The sequence below is a fragment of the Crocodylus siamensis genome, chromosome 5 (assembly GCF_052110815.1).
Source record: "Crocodylus siamensis isolate JL-2025a chromosome 5, ASM5211081v1, whole genome shotgun sequence".
Taxonomy (NCBI): Eukaryota; Metazoa; Chordata; order Crocodylia; family Crocodylidae; genus Crocodylus; species Crocodylus siamensis.
The window spans coordinates 64,933,603-64,956,268 of NC_143399.1; the positions used below are offsets into that span (position 1 = coordinate 64,933,603).

The following is a 22,666-nucleotide window of genomic DNA, read 5'->3' on the forward strand; positions in this document are numbered from 1 at the left end:
GTTGCGCAGGCCCTCAATATGCTTAGCTGCAATAAATGATTAAGTTTCATAGCAACATTCTGTGGGGCTGAGGTGAGTGCTACACTATTCCTGGTATACTGTAATAATCAATGAACATGGGCATAGGGAAATTAAGGCTAGACATTTTGAGTCTGTCTAATCAGTTTGGATGCCTCCATTTTTTATTCAAATCAATGGACAAGTTTTTCCCCCCTTAAAAGAATGCATGTCACTTTTGAAGCCTAGATGCAATGGAATTAATTTCCCCTCACTCCTGCATAAATCAGGAGCAACTCTTGGAGGTTAATGGAGCTATACTGCTATGAAACCAAGGTGAGAAGAAAGCCAAGCTTTTTTTTTGAACTTTGAAGAGTGTTTGGATTGGGATGTGCTTAAGCCCATTGGGTCACAAGTGAGGAACTTTTAAGTGCTGGGAAAGGGAGATAGATGCTCCCATATCAGATGAAACGGAGGCCTTCTCTATTCTCTCAGGATTAGGTTGTGCTGAAACAGCCACATAAAGCTTTAAGAGGGAATGACTCTGTATGGCCATGTTAGGGCTACCTGAGTATTGGCTTCAGTTCTTCAATGAACTGGAACCCCAGTGTGAGGGCTGCTTCCGCTGTGGCTCTGAAATAATTGGATAGGGAAAGGAAAGGAATTCCCAGCTCCTCCCAATTGAGCAGACTAGATGCTGCAAAAGGACAAAGATTTCTTTATTTTGTAAAGGGCTGATACAGCACACTGATCCCTGTGGCACCGGGCAGCGCAGGAAGAAGGTATAGTATCATTGACAAAAGTTAAGAAATTGCAGACAAACTCATGGTCTTTGCTAAGAAAAAGAGACCAGTTATGGGACCAGCTTTCCTACTTCTCTTGTAATTAACTTCCCCCTCCTGCAGCTCAACTAAATGTAACCATGAGAGATGGAGACAGGAAGGACAGTGAGATTCTGCCCCAAATTATACTTGTAATTTGCTAAGTTATATTGATGTTCCTTTTGAATCAAGCCCTCCAGTGAGCAGACACCTATGCAGATGCAATCAATTAACAGAGGCTGCCATCCAGTGACTGGACTTTTGGTCTGTGTCCGTGCAGCAAATGACTGCAGCTAACACTATTACTGGGACTCTTCTGCTCTGAAGACAGCAGCTTTCCTATGTCAGCCTCTGCCTGGTTAAGTAAAAGCAGCAGGAAGCATGTCTCTGCTGGATGTTGCTCTTGGCATAATTTGCATGTAGCTCATTGAAACAGCCCACCTGTCATTGCTGGGATGACTTCTGTGAGACTCTCTAGGCTGTCTGTTCATCACCAGGCTAAATTGGCATTTTCAGAAACTCCGTTTGCATCCAAAAGTGCCAATTGTGTGCCAAAATATCTGATTCACTTTGGCTTTGAAGTGCTTCCACAAAGCATGTTTGCTTTGTCAGTGGATAAGCACCATGGAGAGGTGTAAAGCATTTTCCTAGAGGACATGGAGCAGTAAGACCTTACAGTTAGTCAAACTGGAGGTTGATGTCATTATGAAAGTCATTGATTTTTATTTTACTATTAGCAAATTTATTGTGGGGACTTAATTTGGGGGTAACTGTTTTATGTAATCTGGCACTGGTCCAATTAAAGGGGTTAGGCATGAAGCTGCTTCAGAGCCTATGGAGGTGGGTGGGTAGAGGGAGTGAGAGACAGGCCTCTCACTAGTAGTATTTCTAAGCTAGAAGCAAGTCAGAAGTCTAAGCAGCAAAGATCTGAACTGGGATCTGGATCTAGATCCTTATTTCTTCAAAATTGAGGACTATTCAGGTGATAGGTTTATACTGGTGTCTTTTGCTGAACTAGATGAATGGACATAAAAGAGAAGGAACTTTGTGTACATGTGTGGGACAAGAAAAGAAATAACCATTCATATAAGGCCATGGTTTCTAAAGGGCCCAGTGCCCTTTTCTGCCAAATTTATTAGCACCACTTAAATACAGTTCATTAAGTGGTGAGATGGCAAGAAAATATTCATTGGCCACCTGCAGATATAATACTGTTTTATTTTTGATGGTCAAGGCCAACAGTGTAAACATCTCATGAAGAAAGTGCTGGTGGATCTTTAAGGTCAATGCTATGCTATCAAGTCCTCTGGCCTTGAAAGTGTCGTCTTATGAACATAGCTATAGGTAAATTAATGGGACTCAAAATGGTTAGAATTAATAAAATACACTCCAAAAAGTAAGAATATGAGCAAGTGAAAAATGTCAACTCCCTATTGGAATAAACCTGACTTCCGACATGACAAAGGGGTGTTTCAGTAAATGGTAGGGTTTACTTTGAAGCAGTATTGAGGCAGTTGTGAGTACAGTATATGTTGGGCATGTTGATATCATGGCTACTAAATGCATTGTTTACTAAATTTTGGTAAACACATGATGTGTTCTTCCCCCGAGTTGGCTGCATCTCACTGATGAGTAAGTTGAATTCTTCCTCACCAATATTACATGAATTTTGATGCAGGTTAATTAGGATAATACTTGTAAATCACTTGTTAAAGGTGCTTTAAAGTGAAAGGATGTTTGTGTGGCACTAATGATGGTGTTATGTGATTCTTTGGCAATTTATATTCTTAGGCACTAGGGAGAGGGCGAGGGGTGATGAACGAGGTGGAGGCCAGGTCTGAAGAACCTAGCTGCTGTTAAACAGTTCTGTTTCTTGAACCAAAATGTATAGTTCAGCTTACACATGACAAACATGACATTTTAGGGAGTGGGACCTGTTGAAAAGGAAATCCTATTTCAGTAACATTAAAGTTTTTTAACTTTACTAATGTGGCCATTGTGCATAGTTCGTAATCATAAAATAGAGATACTAGCAGGTCTGATCCAGGACCTGCATTTAGAGGTGAGAATTTCAAGGCCTCCTAAGGCACTTGGGCATTCAAGTTGGGTTTTACTATCCAGATCCCTCATGTGGCTTTGGAAATCACATGGTAAACTCTTCCTGGAGTGGACCTTGATGCTGCAATACTGGGATGCTGTACAATCTGCATAGTTTATCTAGCTGCATTAGTGTGTGCCAAGAAGGAGTGGAGTAAGGCAGCTCTTCTGGAAAACAGTGACATATGGAAAATGATAGTTGGTGCTTCCAAGAAAGTAAAATCAGGCAAAAGGTCTAATTACTGAGGCCTAACAGCCAATACACCTTACTCTTAAGTTCCCCTGGTATAAATGTTTGGTTCCATCAACACCCGCTGTTACCAGGATACTTTTATATTTATAGTTTATTTTTCATTATTGCGAGAGTCCTTCATATCCCAGATAGTCGAAATCTCTATTCAGTGCTGCCTGCTGGGCATTTAACAAGGGCTCTTGTAACAGGCCCTAGTACAAGTACAAACATGAATGAAAAGTGCAGGGGCCAACATAGTACCACAGGCTGCAAGGTAGCCAAATGGAGGCAGACTGAGAAAAACAGGAAAAAGTAGACAATGACCCTTAGTGCCTCAAGGCATTGCTTCAAAAGGTGTCAACACCAATTAAATTGTAAAGGCTCTGTCAGTTTCTGAAAAGTTATCCAGACAGGGACAGACAGTACATAATCAAAGGGCCTGAAACAAGGTTTTTTATATTGCACAGTAGGCCTGGTGTACACATATGCCTGACAATTTTATGATCTAGATGAGATCCTTCTGAAGGAATGGAGCCATGCTTGAAAGTGGAACAGCACCTAATCTAGAGGACATGGCTCTACTTGTGGGTCTCCCAAGTGCTCAGTTTTTACCATCATTGGTGGGAATTATTCCCAAAATGAGACATGGAAAATAGCGAAAGCACACAGCTTGTCAAAAAAGGTGGTGGTGGGCTCACATATCAGGATGTAAATTGTTGCTTTGTGTATGGCACATGGATTGCAACACAATAAGCTAAAAAGTCTGAGAGTTTAAGTAGACTAAAGGATTTATTCTTTTGAAAGATGAGCCTAATAGTTACAATTTCCTCTGTACTGTTTGTTAAAAATCATCAGAGAGGATTTTTTTTGCTGATTTCTTTTTCTTTACTCAGTGAAACAAGGAGTTCAGATTGTGGTTGGTGGTTTTGGAGTTAGCTTATAGTGAGCATCCTTGTGGCTATTTGAGTGACTGATGTTAAGTCACCTTTGTAGGAACACACAGCAAGTGACAAAGAGAGCACATGTTTTGTGTTTAAGCATACTAAATCATGCATCTTGCAGAAGCCTGCTGGTATAGAAACAAATTGTGCTGTAAATTTATTCTTTTGTCAAAATCAAATGGGAAGGAGGAATACAAATACAGAGGTGGCAAAAATCATGAACTGACAATCAGTAACATTGAAAAAAAAGATAAACTTGCTTTGAGTATCTGTAATTTCCTGCCCTTAGATACCCATCCAACCCCACTAGAGTGTTGTTAGACATTACCTTTCTCATGTGCAAAATACTGGTAAGATGGGAGCATCAACGCATTGAGGTAGGAAAATATGCGCTAAGTGGGCTCTAAGCATCTCAAGGTTAGGCCTCTTCAGGTGAGGAATAGTTCCAGCTGGTGTTAGGGAGTTTGTATTTTGGTAATGTCAGTCTCCTCCACAGGGCCAAGACAAGCAATCTGCAAGCCTCCAGCATCCCAGGATGCACTGCTCCCAGCACCCTCCCCCCCCCCCCATGTGGACAGTTATCCTCCTGGACTTTATTGCCCAAACTGACAGAAAGCTGGGGAGTAGTGCAGCTTTGGGGGTGCCAGGGAGAGCTAAGGGGACCTGGCATCTGTGGGGAAACTAGGGATAGCCAAAGAGCTGGCAGCTGCAGGATAACTGGGGGAAGCTGGCAGCTGAAGGGGAACCAGGGAGGTGGTGTTTGAGGAGAGCCAGGAGTGGGGAGGAGGGGAGAGGCTGGCTGGCTGCTGGGGAGAAGCTGGGGAGAGCCAGGCAGCTAGCAGCTGTAGGGGAGCCAGAGAAAGCTGAGAGAGCTGGAGAGCCCGGAAGCCGAGGTACAGACTTGGTAGCTCCTAGCCATGTCCCTGCTTGCTAGCCCTTTAGTACAGGGTTGGGCAAAATATGGCCCTTAGGCCAGCTCTGGCCCACCAACTGTTTGGATCCAGCCCAGAGGAGGCACCTGCCAACTGATCTGATCTGGCCTGTGGCTGCCCCCCTCAGGGTCCAAGCCCACCTCAAGGCAACCCACACCTTGCTGCAGCCCATGCCGACCAGTCCAGCCCTGGCTAACACACACAGCTTCTGGAAGGGCTGCAACTGCCTGGGTCTTGATCCACTCCTCTCCCTTCTAGGAGCAGTTCCTCCTCATGCTCCTGTGCCACTCTGGGCCAGGAGGAAGCTTTAGCTGGTCAGCTCCTGCCCCAGCTTGCAGGGCTCTGGCTTCATCTCCAGGCTGCCTTCCACCCACTCTGCCTGCCCGGCGCAGGCAGCCAAGTGGGTGGAAGGCAGCTGGGAGCTCCCTCCCAGCCTAGAGCGGCACAGCAGGAACAGGAGGAGGAGCCGCTGCTGGAAGCAGGGAGAGAGGAGCAGCACCCAGGCAGCTTCAGGCACACTGGGAGCAGCCCCACTGGAAGCTGTGTGCTGGCCAGGGCCAAGTTGGCAGGCATGGGTTGGAATGCAGCGCAGAAATGGCTGGTGCTCAGCCCTATTCAGAGGCCTCCAAGGGCAGCTGTGAACTACACCACCTGGGTAAACTGTGTTGCACACACCCACTGCCCCCTGTCCCTCCCTTAACACCCAGCCAGCTCCTGGGACCTACCACTCAGGCAGCTCACCACAAACACTTGCACTCACACATGCACACATGCCCCCTCCCCCTGCACCCCGACATCTTCCCCCAGGGCAAGGGCTGTCCCATGGACCCATCCCATGATCCCAGCCTCACCCACCCATCTTGATCTGAACATGGGGGTGCTCACCCAGTCCACAACAACTTGTCAAAACTTCCTATGTGGCCCCAGGCCCAAAGAATTTCCCATCCCTGCTCTAGTGGCAAGCCAGAGCTGTGCACACCAGAAAGGGTATTAACCCTTAAAATGAAACTGCTCACAGCACTTTCTAACTTTAAAACAACACTCCATAGAGTTAGTCTGTGTGAATTGTAACATGCCTTGGTCATGTGCCATCCAAAGCTGCAGTCCCGTCATTCTAGGTGCTGCTCCTGAGATGCTCAAAAATGGTGAGGACAGAAAGGCGAGCCTCTCTGTCTGTTCACTCCTGTGCACTGATTAGTAAGAGCTTCCTTGGGGTTGAGGAGTAAAGGAGAGATTATTGCACCTTTAAAAGGGGTTCTATGATTTTTTCTACTGGAACAACTGGGAAGATTGCTTCCCAAAGTTCTCGTGAATCATAGTATACTCTTTTGCCACCAAACAAATGCACAAATAGGCTATATTCCAGTCAGCCTATTTGTTCGGGGTGATATTCTATGGGGTAGTAGGACTGATATTGAAAGGAGCACAAGCAACTCCTGCCAGATATCACCTGCTCAAAGCGGAGAATCTTTTCTGTCATTCTAAGGTCTGCAAGAGACAACTGGGGAAAAGAAAAAGAGTTTTGTTGCATCTGTGGAGTTCATGGCCCTGAATGCTCTCTATAAGTGGTCCAATCTTATATGAAGAAAGAAAAAAAAAACCAATAAAAAAATTAATAAAAATCTATTTGTAAGTGGCATTAGAATAAAGAAAAGGCCCTTTCTCTATCTTTTTAAGTTGGAAAATGAAAGAAAACTTGATTTGTTGTTGTCAAAATTAGGGGACACTTTTCTTTTTCAACACACTGTACTGTATAGGTCTCCACTGCAATCTTTCACTTGCTGTATACAATATCTACATCAATGGGAGCGACACGTGGCTAGGCAGAGAGGGGTGTCTGTATTTACATCGTGGAGGAACAGAATTTTGATTCTCTGAGAAAATGACATGAAGTGGCTACTCCTTAAGATGTAGCAGGAATCATACAGTTCTTTCATCCACACAGCAGGCAGCAGAAACATTGGTTTATTTTGTTCTGTTGATCACAAATGGATATGCAATAATGAACTTTCCAGGAGCTTTTTGAATGCACTTTCTGTCTGCGGAGTATACAACGCAATGTGATTTTACATGGCTGAATGAATTGTAAACTGTGTCACTTCAGGGTATTGCCCATTTAAACAACAACGCATCATTTTCTTAGGAAATGATCTGAGACAAAATTTTGAATTATTTAGAGTACCATTGGGAAGCTGAATTGATTCCTCCCAGTATCAGAGAGAAATAGCTGCTCTTTTGAGGTTTGATCCAAAGCCTATAGAAGTCAATGAGCATCTTTCCATTGATTTCAGCGGGCTTTGTATCATGCTCTGTTCACCCATCCACTGTTTCCTTCTACCAAGAACAAAACAATCTGTCCTTTCATAACATGATCTTCAGTTTGCAGTTTATGAAGAAGATACATGTTCTCTTCCCCCCTCCTGAATGGAAAGAAAGTAATGGCCTATTGAAATTGACAGCACACCACTTTTTGACTTTTCTGGAATTATATCTAGCCCTAATATGTTTAATATCTCCACAGTATGTTTGCAAGTATGTATGTGCTCATATATTTTAATCTTCATTTGTGAATGCACGCTTCCCCATATATCTTTTATTCTTCAATAGCTTATATTGCTTAACAATGGAAAGCTAAAGTTTTATCTTTCCTTCTTTTAGGCCTTGAGATTTATTGCAACCTCTTTGCTGCTGCTAAAAGAAGCACCTATAGTATACTTTCAGCAGTGATCAATGGATGCTGTATTCCTGTGAATGTCAAGACATACCATGTGTATTGGGCTGCACTAAAAATTTTCAGACATGGATGTTTAGTTCTAAATAAGTTAAGTAGCTAATCTCACTACAGGTTCAGCCAATACTGGGTGCATCTACATGGGCAATTAATGTGAAGCAATAAACTCCGGTGCTTATTGTTCTGGAGTTTATTGCTCCTAGGCAAGCAGTTTGAACATGTCCTGGGACTACAGCACATTGAGCTGGCTTGGAGCAGCCCTGGCTAGCAGGGGGTCAGCTGGGTCAGTGTCTACGCATACACTGCTGTGGACTAGAAAAGTCCACAGCAGGGTAGTATTTGTAAATACTTCTAAAAACAGGTACTGTTCTGCTGCAGAGTTAATTAGTTTACTGCAGCCTAATAGTGGCACACATGTAGATGTGTGATGTTTACCGCAGAGCTAATAAGTCTACTCCATAGTAAACATCTTGTGTAGATGTGCCCACTGACAACTTTTCCAACAACTTCTTTTAGGAACTGATACATGAGTTATCATACCGGATAGCTGGTCTGCATCCTTCTTCCTCTTATGCCATGTATGATTAAACAAAGTTCAGCAATGTACGCATATCACTGCATGTGTGTGTGTATGCAAATGATTCTGAAAACAGAAATTAGATCCAGACTCAGTTTGTCATCTTCAAAAAACAGAGTAATGAAAGGCTGACCTGCTCATCTCTAAAATGTAGCTGGAAAGTGAAGAATTTAGTCACCATAAAATCTAGTAGCCCCAGGGCCTCCTAAATTCAATTTGTGACAAGAACAGTGCTAATTCCCTGGGAATCCTGTTTATGATATAGCTGATTCTGACTTTATAATGATATTAAAGAATAGCAAAAGTGTTGATGGAATAACAGTTGTGAAACTCAGACCAGAATATGACTATGGCCTTGGTTTGTGGATCTAATCAGTGAATGATCCAAAGGGTTTGCACCACTATGCCCATGGGTTTGTGCATTGTCTTATGCTCCTTTGATCTTTTAGTATCCAGGGCCATGTTGACCTTCAGTATATACTAGAAAAGCCTTAATGCTGCTCTGATGATTGGGGAGCTAGTAACAGATCTCAACAGTCCAATAAGCTTCTTGCGATCACTAGAGCACTACTAACTATGGCCCAAGTCCATGCCCCCTAGATGGTCCTCACCTGAGGGAATCAAGGCTAAGAATTCTGCACAATATGGTGAGCATCTTGTTTCATAATATGAATGAGACATACATGTAGAATGGTCCCTTCCAAAGAACAATCTTTTTGCCATAATATTTTTCAATAACACAATTTCTCACTTAAAAAATGGAATATGTTTTGCTACTTGTCTTGAAAGAAGTGTGCTCAGCTGTGTAATTATTCAGTCATGCATTGGGACTTCTAAACAAATAGGATTTATACAATCTGCAATAATGCAATTCCTGAAATGGGCTTTGTCAAAATGAAAATGTAAATGTTTAAAGATGATAAAAGCAGAATGAGAGCAACTTGTCAGCCATGGTAATCATGTGTCATGCTGCCATACAGTGAGACTCAGGTTTTGGAAGACACCTCCACAGTCCTGGACCAGTGAGCAATTATGGATCACGATGGTAAAATGCTCAAGAGTTATTTCTTGTACAATCATATGATCATCCTCTATGGACCAACTAATGGAGAAGCGGAACTGTATGCAGGCATTTTGCTTCCTAGATTGAAGCAAAAGTTGAAAGAAGAGAGGATGAATATGAGTTCAGAAAAATTCTACTCCCAGGTTTTCATAGCCACAGGGCCACTGCCAAGAAAAGGAGAAATAAATCCATGTGTGAAGTATTTGAAATTCTATAAATATTGAGTAATACAAAAATATCTACCAAAAAAGCCCTCAGCAAAAATCATTAATGACACAAGCACATTTTAAGGCCTGATATACCTTTCACTCAAGTCAATGTGAATCTTTTCATTGATTTCAGGGGGGTTGGATCGGGCTCTTTGTCAAGATTTTTTAAAAAAAGAAACAAAATGCAGATATTTTGGAATGAGAGAAGTTACTATAGCTCATATAATTTAAAATGATGAAACACCTAAAATGTGATTCCTTTAGAAGCTTTAATAGTTATATTAAAATCAAAAATATGATTGTTTTGCAAACATATACCTGTTGATCTATAACATTTTGGTGTAAAATTCTGACAATTACTCCTAGGGAAAGTTAGCAGTATTTATTTACAGTGAAGCACCCCAGGGGCAGAGGATACTTATGATTTAGTTCGGTTCTCAGATGGAGGTGAAGTGGTACATAAGCTATATCTCCTATTACTGACAGGATCTGGTTTATCAAATGCTATGGGGAAGCACTCTTAAGTAAAGCTGATCCATGGTTTCCACTTAGGATGCTTAGGGCCCCTCTATACGTGCAGATAAAGGCTGAATGGGATCTACTGCACAATCTTCATAATCGTGCCTCTTGCCATGCCACACATGCATGGTAGGAGGTGTGATTGTGGGATGAGGCAAAAAAGTGGTACCTTGAGAGGACTCAGCATCAGCATTGTACAAATCTTCAAGACTTAGTGCTTGTTACAGTAATACTAGCATGTGGCTGGAGTAACCCCTTTTGCTCCATGGACTCTGGGGAAAAAGGTTCTTTGTGGATCTCTTTAAGATACACTCAGCTAGAAAACACTCTTCAGGCTGCTTTGTTCCTCTTCTGCCCACACAGCATAGTTGGTGGCCACAAACAAATATTGCTCTCTCTTGCCCGGAGGAGCTACACCAATTCCTTTGCCTCCGTTTTTTTTCACCCTTGTGGGTGTGCAGGCAAGTCTTGGGGTGTAGCATGGGCTTGTTTCCCACATTTAGATGAAATCATAGCTAGTAGCAAAGGCAGGGCTGTCTATTAGAGAGATAATAGAGTTTACTAAAATTACTGGTTTTAAAACTGACCCTGCTACATAGTTTTAACACCTGTTGCATTTATTCTGAGTGTTCTTGCACACACTGTTCAATTCACCCTGCTTTTTTATTTAGATTTTGCTCCCTTGGTGGAGCATTTGAAGCAACATGCTGTTTGCAGCATACAAGTGTATACTGAAATGGGTTTCTTTGGGATCAGAAGAATTTACAGAGTCTTAAAATCCAAGTCTTATGAGATTTCTGTGTGCAGAAGTTCGGTCAAGAGTCAAATTCTTTACCAGAAACACTGAATGTAGTCAAATTAGAGTGTGATCCAATAAACTCTCCCTTATTTCTGTTACTTTAGTGGGATTAAGGGGTTACAGGGTTGGGCAGCTCTTAAATCTGAAATGCATGAGAGGCTAATGGAAGGCAAGCACTCAGAGTTGCACCAAATTAATTTGGGTCTAAAATGTCTGTCCTTGGTTCAGGAACTGGTGTGCTTAGATCTATTCAGTGTAAACAGACTACTCACTGAATTCTAGTTAGACAAAGGAACACTGAAGTATAGTGATACTTTACATTTTAAAGTAGTCTTTCACTGCTTTGCCTCTTATTCATCATGCATACTCATAACTTTCTAAAGTGACAGTGAAAAAGGAACCCCAACTATTTTTGTCTTACCAACAGCAGCTGATTTCATTGACCGAACAGCAAACTCCCTAAATAAATGCAGTGGTCAACATTTTGAAATGGACACTTACCTTGCTGTTTGTAGCCTGCTTATAGCAGTATTCCGGGTATTCCACAATCTAAAGCCTGATCCATACACAGGCTTATTTATACAGATATAAATTCTGGTTAGAGCTATGGGGTTTTTTTAATAGCAGGTATTTTGAGTCAACCATTTTTTGGATACAGTTATACTGTTTCCCATGTCAATAACTAAGTTAAACCAGTGTAATTGCTTTTAAACTTGTATAATTTAGAGAAGGCTGTACTGCTTTAGCTATACTAAAACACCACATCCAGATGCGTGCAGACATTTGGCTCCCGGGAACAAGTAGTAGTGGCATACCCTGCGCTGCAGCTACTTGTCCTCAGAGAATGCCTGTGCCACACAAGGGCTTTGGCACATGGCAAGTTACCCTGGGGGTGGTAGGGGAGGCTGGGGCCAGCACAGTGCACAGTGCTGCCCCCAGCAGCCTTACTTGAGGTCCTGGGGTCCTCCTGGGGCTGCAGCAGTGGTGATCCTGCTGGGCAGACCCTGGCTGGGATCCGCAGCACAGCTCTGGGCAGCCTTGCTCCACTTTTCATTGGTGCTTGTGTGCTACCTGTGTGTATGTACGCTGTGGGTTTTTTTTTTTGCGTGTGTGTGTTTTTCTGACCCCTGGATATCCAGGGGTCAAAAAACCTGTGGGCGAAATAAAAAACTGGAAGAGTGCACGCATTGGCAGTGCACCCTTGCAGTGCGAAGAACACCTGACTGTGCAATACGCATGTTGCAGACATGTTTGTGGTGCAACGTACTGTACGGCTGTGCTCGTCTGGATGCACCTATACAGTTACCATGCTACAACTTTCATACATAGGTAAGCCTGAAATATAGGAATGCTTTGAGTCCACTCATGGAATGAATTTTTAGGCTTAATATCTGTGCTTTTAGCTGAAAAATGTTTTAATTACTTTTTAATAATGACCACGTTTATTAGGAAAAGTTTATGAACCTCATTAGAATAGTTGTTGCCTTAGGATCCAGTACCCTGAACATGTGAAATATAATTCTCACCAGGAATGGTGATTCACAAACGTGACATGATTGTGTTGCTTTGAAATATTTCCCAAGATAATATATATCCACCTCTCTCTATGTACTCTCTCTCTCTCTCATTCCTCTGTCCAATTCCTGCCAAGAAAAAGCTCACCTGTTTTATTCTATCAGACAATATTAAGATGGGTTGGGATCAACATAACAGATCAGGACATGCTACATTTGGAAAAGTTAAACCTTTAAATTTAATTTTGTTGCTTATGAAGATGGCTTCAGAACCTGAACTAGATTGTGAGCTGGCATCACCCTGTTTAAGATAGCTGATGTTAACTGATGGTCTAGCCTAGGAGTATCAAACTCATCTGGTCCTGGTCCGCAGACCAAGCTGGGTCCACAGACTGGCCCTGCATGAGCTAGTGTGCAGGGCAGGTCTGGTACAGGTGCTAAATGAGCATGTGCCCCAGGCCAGTAGGGCTGTGCAAAGCTTTGGTCCCTGATCCGATTTGGTCGCCAAATCTCCAAATCTGAATCGAATCAGAGGACCCTTTAACTTCTCTGAATCAAATTCTGAACCTTCTGAATTGAAGTGCTTCTGGTCCACTTCCAGGTTCACCGCCGAGCACATGGAGGGACCCCCCCGTGCTCCTGTGGGACGCTCCATGTGCCCCAGCATTGTGGCATTTACAAGTCATGCTGATACTTCGAGGTATGTAGAAAAAACTTTTAAAACTGTGTCTATGTCCAAATTCCTGATTCTCTGAATCGGTATCAAATTTTTAGATTCAGATTTGGCCGAACTGAATCAGGGACAGTAATATGAATTAAAGAATTGAATCACTGTCCCTGATTCAGGCTGAATCTGAATCGAATAGGGCCTGCTTTACACACACCTACCTACAAACCAGCCCTATGCACTGTATGCAGCATGCGCTCTGGGCTGGCCTCACATGCTGCATACAACATGCATGCCAGCTCCAGGCCTATGCGCTGCATACAGTACATACCAGACCAGCTCCAGGCATCTCATGCAGTAGCTAGGGAGGGGGCTGGCATGTGCCACATGTTGTACTGTGGGCTACACTGGCCAGATATAGCCTACAAGCCCTGTCTTTGACACAACCTATCTAGCCCATTAGATTTCTAGTAGGGCTGTGTGAAGTTTCGGTAGCAATTCGATTCAGAAAGATTTGGCACCAATTCCGAGATTTGGCCATAGACTAAACAGGCAGCAGTCCTTGACCATACTGGACACAGTTGCCTCCAGCTGGTAAGTCTATTGTGGTTGGTGGAGTGGGGAAGGAAGGGGCATGCAGGGGCAGATCAATGCCTCCACAGTGAGGGAGGGATTGGGGCTTCTGTCACCATGCTCCACCGGTCCAGGATCCGCTTTTCTGGTGGCTCCTCCAGCAGCTCTTGTTGCTGGTGTGGGGGGAATGGGAGCAGGGGTATGCCCCCAGATCTGCGCGGAGCGAGTTGGGCTGGGCTGCACTTTGGGAGACTAGCCCCAGCCGCCCACTGCTGTGCTGCACTCCGTGGGGTGGGTGGAGCTAGGGCTGCATTCTGGGTGCAAGGTTCCCTCTAAGGTGTGTATGCATGGCCATGCATAACTAAAAGTGTGGCCATGCACAGCCATTTCAAGGCCGCGCACCAGGAGAGGCTGGAGCTGGGGATTGGTGCAGGCTTCACCAGCTCTGGGGAAGTGGTCCACCCCCCACATCAGGGCCAGGGAGTGGAGCACTTCCCTGGAGCTGGTGGAGTCCGTACCAGCCCCCCACCCCAGCTTCCATCCCTGCCTTGCCTCACCTCAGGGAGGAGCTGCTGCCTGCCCTGAGTGAGGCTCTGCTGGCTCTGGGACATTGCTCTGCTCCCCCGCATCGCCTCGGTGTGGGGGGTGTCCCACAGTGCCCCTGGCTCCAGCTCCTGGCTCCCGGATCTGGTCCTTGGCCCCCAGATCCTGGCCCCAGCCTCTGGCCTCCAGCCCCTGGCCCTCAGCCTGAGCCTCTCAGCTCCAGCCCCCGGCCCCAGCCCCCAGTCCCTGGCCTCCAGGCCCCAGCCACCATCCCCCTTTGATTAGTGTCCCACACCGGACCGAGGCGGTGAGCTCATGGACTGAGGCAGCATGCTCACAGACCGGCTACTCCTTAGAGGGAACATTGTCTGGGTGGCTAACCTCAGCTGCATCCTGGAGTGCAACCTTGGCTTCACCTGCCCTGCAGAGTGCATTGGAGTGGGGGCTGCAGCCTCCCTAAAATTCCCCATAGCCCCTGCTGCCGGCCCTACCACAATCTGGGTGCATGCACCCATCCCCATGGCCTGCCAATGCTCACCCAGCCAGGTCAAAGCTGCAGCTTGTCCAGGTGGTGCGGGGAGGCTGGAGTGGCTTACACTGCTGTGCACCACCTGTCCAAGGCAGCGCAGCGGCACCATCCCACACCTCTCCACTCACTCTGGCTGGGAGATCGGCAGGAGGGCATAGCCCCTGCTCCCAGTGCCTTCTGCTGCCCATCCAAAATGAAGCCCACACAGATCCAGGGGCACATGCCTGCTCCCGTGTGCCCTCCCAGACTGGCAATGAGAACCACCAGAGGAGCCACCAGAACACTAGCTCCTGGACTGGTGGCATGCAGTGGCGGAAGCCCCCTCCCTGAGTCCTGCCCCTGCCACCCTGGCTGGTTATCTTGTCCCAGCCCCAGCCCCACTCCATCTCTTGCTATGAGGTTGTTGTTCTGCCCCCTACCACGCCTGTTCCCTCCATCCACCACAACAGACTTGCCAGCTGGAGGCAGCTGTGTCCAGCATGATAGAGGACTGCTGCCTGTTTAGTCTATGGCTGAATCTCTGAATCAGTGCTGAATCTTGGATCCGAATTGGCTGAATTGAATCAAGACAGTGATCTGAATCACTGAATCAAATCACCGTCCCTGCAAATCAGCCAAATCCGAAGCAAATACTTGCTGCTTTGCACAGGCCTAATTTCTAGCACTGTGAACTGCCTACTAGCAATACCACATATAATACTATATCCCAATACAATTCTTATTTATTGTTTAGCAACATGACTTGTCGAGGGAATTTCTATTTGGGTAACATCTTTAGTAATGTGTTGAGGTATTTTTATTTTTATAAAAAGCTTATTAAAAACAAGAATAGATTGTGGCAGTCCTATTACATTGTTAGAAAAAGTGCCCTAGATTTTGTCTCCATGCCAACTCTCTGGAGAAGTAACTACTATTTTGTACCATTGCTGTGGGTATATTTTGCTATTGGGTAGATAATAGCCCTGCTCGCTTTCCTATTGCCTTAGTCTATTAATTTAGATCGTTTCATTTTTACAATGCTAAGATTATTCTTGCCAGCCTGGCAACCCTGGGATAATAGTGTAAATCAGTGAATTATTATTTTTGTTTAAGGCATTTCTAATTTTTAATTAAAAAGAAAAGTCAGATTCTTGCTGATCACCTACAGGACTGTGACTCTCCATGGTTACCTGTCACTCAAAGAGATCTAGCTCTGAGGAATGCTAATTAGCACTGTTAAAGCACTGGTAATTGAACTGTGGAGACAGGCTGCAGAAGGAGGTTGTTTGCATTCAGCACTGCATTGCCATTTAAATGGACGAGTCCAGTCATGAAGATATACTGAATAAAAGAGGGGAAAAAATACAGGCTGTATTTTTTTTCATTTTGCTTTCAAAGTGGTTCACCAAAAAGGTATCCTAGAAACAAATGACCAAAAGTGTTGCACTTAGCAACTTCAGCAACAACCTGATTCCATTAGGTGCACAGTTTCTGCTAGGTGCACAGTACCCTGTCTCCTGTTTATCTCCATGTTGTTCACAGCAGGCATCCTATGAAAATGGATCCAAAAATGTATTTCTGGGGCCCACTGTGTTCGTTGCTGGCATTCTGGTATGCTGTGTTTGGACAAGAAAGTAAATATATAAATCAAAATCCCTTCCCCAACCAAAAAAAAAAAAAAGAAAAAGCAAAACAAAACAAGCCCCTTGAAAAATCCTGTAAGAATTAGTGTCCATTTTTCAGTTGATGTAGCTATCTTGGGTGTTTGTTTATTTGGCCCCCTGCTCTGTGATATCTGAGGGTCTCGGACGGGCCCCATGTGCAACATATACTCTGGTGATGCTGGGAGGTGCTGCTATTTCCACTTGACAGATGGGAATCTGAGGCACACAGGTAGCAAGTGCTTTGTCCAAGATCAACAAAGGTTGTCAGTGCAATTGACAGTGAACCCAGGTCTCCCACTGCTTGGGCCAGCATTCTAACCAACAAAATATCCTTCTTTTCTGGCACCCTAAAAGGGCCTGATTTTTCATATAGTGGGGGCTCAATCCTTTCTGAAAATCAAGTCCAATTTGGAACAAATGCCTCAGGTTGGACCTCAAAAACTAAAACACCCCAAACCATTGGAGCCGTCAATGTGTCTGTTCTGTTTCATGGATTCAAGTTTTAGATTTAGTGTCTAACATGCAAAGAATTACAGCTGCCTTTAACTTTACACTTGTGAGCTAGACAGTTTTCAGCCCTAGGCAGTGGCGATGCATGGGGCAGCCACAGTGGTTGGCGGTGGTGGCAGTTGTACTAGGATGGCAGCAGTGACAGCTGCTATTTTTGTACCCCGCTTAGGTCAGTGCCCAGGGCTGTTGCCCCAGTTGTCCTGCTTGTAATTCCATTGAATTTAATGGGAAAGTTGCATGTAAAAGTTAAACATGTGCTTCAGTATTTCTAGCATTAGGTCTTGAGACTGGAAGGTGACTGAGACTAAGGTAGAAATGAATCCCAGAATCATACTTTTGGAGATGATGAAAATAATGAATAATACTAACAATATCAAATTATATTAAACATATATTAGTTATGTAAATGTTGGTCTTGCTTGGTGTAGAAGGGAATTTCACAAATAATCACTGGTGATAATAGCTTGGTACTTTCAAAAGTGTGAAATGATCATTGGTTTGCTAAAATTAATATTTGCAGTGATATTTAACTGTCCTTAGTTTAACCGTAAATATATAAGGAAGTGAAATGCTAACTTAGTATTTCAGGCTATTGAGAGTTTCTTATGTTAAAGTACTGAGCCATGGTGGTAAATAAGACCCTAAGTCTTATGAAACCCTAGTTTTATGAAACATGATTTCAGGATACATAGTGGGTATCTAGGCTAGGGACAGAAGTTACACATAAACCAGTTTAAGTGATCAGAAACTGTTTTAAAGCTGTAACAGAACAGAAGTTCCATGAACATAAACCAGTTTCAAAATGGCCAAAACTAGTTTAAAATAAACCTGGTTGAATGTAGTATCAGACTTAACTGATTTATGTCAAACCAGTTTATAGAACTTCTGTCCCAGTTCCTTTCCTGGTTCAAGTTAAATCAGAGTCACCCAGCATCCCATGATGCTTTGCAGCTCTGGGCTAGGCTATGCTGTCTGCTCAAGTAGAACAGAGTTGGCTCCCTCCCTCCTCTAGCCAGAGCAGTGAAGGCTGGTTGACAAGGGGGTGGGAGTGGGAAACCCAGCTGGGGACACAGTCTGGTTTGCCTGGTGGGGGCAGATAAGCCCTTGACAGGCTGCTGGAGTGGAGGGGGCAGGGGTGTGAGACAGTAGGCTTAGGTGGTGGGAGATTAACCCCCCCTGCCTCCTCTCTCCCACTGGCATGGGACCCCAGCTGGGGTCTGCCCAGCTTTTTCCTCTGGCTCAGCACAGGCCAGGACTCCCAGAATCCCCCTCCCAGCCATGATCCCACTCCCAGCCATGATCCCACTGTGCCTTTTCAGCCCAGGGTGGGTGTTTCACTTGGGGCAGTCTAGGAACAAAGGCCAGACCAAGGGGAGGGAGGTTAGTGAAACCAGCTCCAAGCCTAAGTGGGGACACACACAGAGCAGAGCAAGGAGGGATCACAGCAGTGGCGACTCCATCCTGGGCGTGATCCCTGCTGAGTAGAAGGAACCAGGCAGGGGCAGGGGCAGGGAAGGGACTTGACTGTGTGTCTGTGCCCTGGTCAAGCTGAGCATGCAGCTGGGGTAGCATCTCCTGCCCAGCAGCCTCTTCTAATTGCTGGAGAGCAGCACCCAGCCTGGCCCTGCCCCAGGCCCCAGCCCCTGCATCAGCACACATGGCATGGGCTTACCCCAGCCATGCCTGGAGCTGGACAAGGGCACCAAGAAGCTGGGCAGTATGATGCTGGAGGCCAAGCTGGACCAGGTGCCAGGCTCCAAGGCAGATAGGCACAAGAGCTCCCCATGCAGTGAAGAAGAGCTTTCTGTGTTTGCTACCACCACGCAGTACTTGCTGGATGGTCTCAGCCCCCCAGCACTACTACCCCACCAAGTTGTGGGGTGAGGTGGGCACGGTGGAGGGGAAGGACAGAATCCAGCTAGATCAAGACAGGTTACAGAGATAGGAAGATAAGAATAGGATAGAATTCAACATAGACAAGTGCAAGGTACTGCATCTAGGGAGAAGGAACCAGCAACACACCTATAGGCTGGGGAACACCCTTCCTGTCAACACATTGGCAAAAAGGGATCTTGGAATCATTGTTGACTCCAGGATGAACATGAGTCGCCAATGCGAGGAAGCAGTCAGTAAGGCTAACCACACCTTGTCGTGCATCCACAGATGCATCACAAGCCTGTCCAAGGAGGTGATCCTTCCCTTCTATGCGGCATTGGTCAGGCCACAGTTGGAGCACTGCATCCAGTTCTGGGTGCCGCACTTCAAGAAGGATGTGGCTAGCATTGAGAGGGTCCAGAGCAGGGCCACTCGCATGGTCAAGGCGCAGCAGGGCAGGACCTAATAAGAGAGGATAAAGGACCTGAACTTATTCAGCCTCCACAAGAGAAGGCTGAGGGGGGGATCTGGTGGTCATTTATAATTTCACCAGTGGGGAACAGCAGGAATTGGGAGAGGCTCTGTTTCCCTGGGCACCTCTAGGAATAATGCCCGCAAATTTTAGAGCGAAGGTTCAGACTGGACATCAGGAGACATTACTTTCCAGTTAGGGCTGCCGTGCTCTGGAATGGGCTCCCAAGTGAGGTGGTACTCTCTCTTACCTTGGGGGTCTTCAAGAGGACACTGGACAGATGTTTGGCTGGCGTGATATGATCCCAGCACCCATTCCTACTTGGGGCAGGGGGTCTGACCTGATGATCTGTTTAGGTCCCTTCCAATCCTGAGTATTATGATACTATGACTATGATTCTATGATACCTGCTGTCCCCCAGGCTGCCAGGTGCTGAGGTGGGCACACCCTGCTCTCACTTCCCCTACCCAGTGGCAGTGGTGCAGCACAGCCCCATGTACCAGGCACCAGGTGCAGGACACTACATCTATGGCTCTGGGCTGCCCTTGTGGAGCTTCCCTGCCACTGCCATCTGCCTGCCCAGTGGCCCACTGCAGTTTAGCAGTGTGGGCAGTGCAGATGGTGCCTACCAGTATGGCCATCACAGGCCCCCCTGATGGCAGTGGGGTAGCCTTGGGGAAGCCAAAGGAGTGCTCTCTGCACCTGGTCCCTGGTACATGGGGCTGTGTTGCATCACTGCTGCTGCTGGGTAGGTTGGGGCAAGAGCCAGCCCAAGTGCCACTTTCCAGTGGGTGGAAGCGGCTGTTGGGCAGGAGCTACTCCCCCAACTGCATGCTCAGTTTGGTTCAGTTCTGCCCTGGGCTAGCATGGACACACACTCAAGTCCCTTCCCCACCCCCACCCCTCTGCCTTCCCCAGCCTGGGTCTGTCTGCTTACCAGGGCTCACATCCAAGATGGAGCCAACTCTGCTGTGATCCCTCTGTGCTCTGCTCTGTGCTTGTTCCCGCCTGGGCTTGGGGAAAGTTTCTCCCTCCCCACAATCTAGACTTAGCTCCTGGGCTGCCCCAGCCTGGGAAGGTATATTGGGATCACCCCCTGGCTAGGAGTGGGACTCTGGGGTCCTGGGCTGTGCTAAGCTGTGAGCAGGGGGGGAAAACTGGGTAGATCCCAGCTGGGGTCCCATGCCAGTGGAAGGGGGGAGGCAGGAGTTTTAATCCCTCTCCCTGTCTCCTGCTTTGTCTGAGGTGCTGCCCAGGCCACCTGCTGGCCATGTCCCACCTCCCCCGGTACTCGGGGATAAGCCTGGCAAGGGCTACTGCCTCCTCCAGGCACACCACAGCTGGCATCCCAGAAGTCCAGGGTGGGACTTAAACCCCTCCCCAATCATACTGAGCAGTCTGCCAAGGCCTGGCCATGCCCCCCCACCTCAGCTCAGCTTTCCTCCAGCCTTCTGGTCACTGCCAAAGGGAAGGGTGGGTTTGCTCTAATGCCCCATGGCTTCTAGCCTGAGTCACTGCAGGCATGTGGCTGTATTTCCTGAATAAAAAGTGAATGTCTATTCACTTGCTTGTTGGTTCAATCTAAACAGGTTAGACTAACCTGCAAATATTGGATCAATTCAGGCTTGGGCTTTTTGAATATCTGTACTTAGCCTTACACAATGCCAGCCATGTATTAAAACCTGCAAAACCTTACTTCTTGGAGTAGGTACCTGTTATTAGTGGGTGAAATTCTAGGTCCATTGAACTCAAAGGGCATCTTTACATATGTTCCTGTAGTAGGGGGAGACTTAATTAGAGCAGTTCCAATAGTTGCTCTAATTAAACCACCCACAGCATCTCATGTATTCAGCATCCTACACTTCAAAATGGTGGTGGGGAGTCTTTAACTAAAGCTTGTTCAACAAGCTTTAGCCACCCCCCCCCCATTTTGAAGTGTGGGGACACTGAATACAAAAGATGTGGAGGCTGCTGGAGCATGCTAATTAGCATGTTGAGGCAGGCTCAATTAACTGAGTCTGCTCTGACACGCTGTAGTTAAAGCATGTTGGAGCAGTGTCCCCACATGTCTTCAGGCACCCAAAGTTCCCGTTCTCTTCAGTGAGGCTGTGGTTTGACCCAGTGACTTCAATGTATGAGAGAAAGAACTTACACAATAGTTACAAAGTCCTGTCCCTGCAAATCCCCAATCCTGTGCTTTTTTCTTTCTTTTAGTTGTTCTCTGTTTCTTGTACTTGCTAAGTTCTAGTCAATAACATGGAGCAAAACTTCCCCAGTTGTTGCACTGGCTACCTTCATTTCCCGGTTTCACTTGTTTGTTGATGTGGGTACCCTTTTCATATGGTTTTTTCAGAAATACATAAAAAGGTCGTCAGTCATATCACATACCCGAGCAGAGGTATTAATAAGAACTCATGCTATACCAAAAGAATGAGCAGGGATATTTAAAAGATTGTATGGTATCACATTATCAAAATATGAGATCAATCTCCTTATGTGCATACATGTGCAGAGGAAATGAGCACAGCTAGATGGCCCTGTTTTCATAGGACTTGCTGATCACCTGACTCATTTGACTGTTTTGTGGGGGACAAATACCAGCATGTATCTAATTGGATGCATCAAATTTATTTTCAGGAGCACTCCAATTTTCTTTGTTGGTTATCTACATTTTCTGTCATTTCAAGCTACCACAAAAGAGGGAAGTCAGTATAATCCAAGCAATGTTCAGTACTATTACTTAATAATTTAACATATAAACTCAAATAATCATCTTTTAAAATTAAAGATTTGACTATGCAGTTGTTGTGTTTTATGGCATTGGCTCATTGGGACTCTGCCTAGCTGGTTCTTAGGTTCATTGTGTTTTTCTTACTTACAAGTTACATTGTTCTTTAGCTTTCCTTATGTATTAAGCCTGTATAACGTTCATGGCATACTTGTTCATAAAGGACTTAGCATGTTCTAGGCACTAGGTAAATAATAGCATTTTATTGTGTGTAACCAATGATGTGTCATATCTAGCTCAGATAGCATTAAAAACCCAAGTAGACAAGTTGCATCCTATCCCAGTAGCCATAGTCGCTAAATGGGCCATTGCCGTCATGGCTTGATACCTCCTTTCCCTCATTCTTTTCCCACTGTTGTTATGGAGACTTATTTCTGGCATAATGCATTTCTGTCTTCTACATGGCTCTGTTTCCTGGCATGCATTGCAGTTACCATGGAGACAGTTGGGCATTCATTTTGCTGCTCCTTTCAGCAGCAGAGCGCCTTCTGGTGCCTCAGGCGGCTGTGTGTGTGATGTCACTATGTGACTGTCGGCACTTAAAGAAAAGAAGAAGAAGAAGATTTTAACCAATTCCAACTTGTCAGCTAATCATTCAGGCAGACAATATCTATCTTCAAGTAGTGGCGGTGAC

At 45.5% G+C, this 22,666-nt stretch overlaps 1 long non-coding RNA gene across 1 annotated transcript in view; it reads left to right on the forward strand.

Annotated features, from left to right (window-relative positions):
- The window catches only part of LOC149864179 (uncharacterized), a 102,517-nt gene that overhangs the window by 37,741 nt on the left and 42,110 nt on the right, over positions 1-22,666 (forward strand). The window contains exon 2 of the long non-coding RNA XR_016442595.1: positions 13,034-13,132. This is a non-coding gene — a long non-coding RNA (uncharacterized LOC149864179). The remainder of the gene's footprint in view (positions 1-13,033; positions 13,133-22,666) is intronic.